The sequence below is a fragment of the Triticum dicoccoides genome, chromosome 7A (genome assembly GCF_002162155.2).
Source record: "Triticum dicoccoides isolate Atlit2015 ecotype Zavitan chromosome 7A, WEW_v2.0, whole genome shotgun sequence".
NCBI lineage: Eukaryota > Viridiplantae > Streptophyta > Magnoliopsida > Poales > Poaceae > Triticum > Triticum dicoccoides.
In genome coordinates, this window is record NC_041392.1 from 460322245 (window position 1) to 460323246 (window position 1002).

Sequence of the window (1002 nt, forward strand, 5' to 3'; positions counted from 1 at the left end):
GCGAGAGTCACGGTTGTGCTTTCGCGAGAGTCACGGCCGTGCCTTTCGGAAAGGAAAAACAAAACATGTTTTTATTTTTTTTTCTTTCGCGAGAGGCACGGTTGTGTTTTCGCGAGAGTTACGACCGTGCCTCTCAGAAAGGTGAAAAATACGCGTTTTTTGTTATTTTTTCTTTCGCGAGAGTCACGGTTTTGCTTCTGCGAGAGACACGGTTGTGCTTTCACGAGAGTCACGGCCATGCCTCTCGGAAACGAAAAAAACGTATTTTTCTGTTTTTTCCCTTTCACGAGAGTCACGATTTTGCTTCCAAGAGGCACAAGTGTAATTTCGCGAGAGGCACGGGCGTGCCTCTTTTGAAAACGAAAAAAAATCAAGCTTTCGGTTTAGTTTTTTCGTCTGGTTTTTTTCGTTTTTTTTTTCGTAAAAAAAAGTTTGTCAAAACCTATTAACATGAAATCTAGTTTTGAATATTTCAACGCGAGGAATCTAATGATGAAAACAGTTTGAGATTTGGACACACGATTTTAAAAATAAAATATTTTAAATAAATGAATCTAAAAAAGGAAAACTCTCAAGTTGCAACAAATGACCTGTTATATGTGCGCCACTTATCGCGACCTGGAAAGTGAAGTGTTTTTACAAGTACTCGATTTCACAAAACGATTCGCGAACACAGTCGTAGAAACAGTCGAACCATGGGCCGTCCTAGAAACAGGAATCCAGTTAGGAGTTCCCATCTAAGAGGCCCAGTTTTTTTACAGACCCGACACATGACGAAACAATGGGCCCATTTACCACATTGCACCGCATCCGCACAAAGGCCCATGCGACCGTTCAGTCCAGCCCAAACTTCTACCGCGAAACCCTAGTGCTCGGCACGAACCACCTATAAATTCCCATCCCACCGCGCCTCCCCAAAGCCTAGAAGCCCCCTGCCTCCTGCGCCTCCACTTCCATCGCCTCCCCAAGGTAAGAGCCGCCGCCGCCCTTCGTTCCCACCTT

General features: G+C 44.8%; 1 protein-coding gene across 1 annotated transcript in view; it reads left to right on the forward strand.

Annotated features, from left to right (window-relative positions):
- Window positions 1–856: 856 nt before the first annotated feature.
- LOC119329420 (60S acidic ribosomal protein P1-like) overlaps window positions 857–1002 on the forward strand; it is a 1459-nt gene continuing 1313 nt past the window's right edge. Inside the window, exon 1 of the mRNA XM_037602462.1 lies at window positions 857–969. The gene's annotated coding sequence lies outside the window, so the exon portion shown is untranslated. The remainder of the gene's footprint in view (window positions 970–1002) is intronic.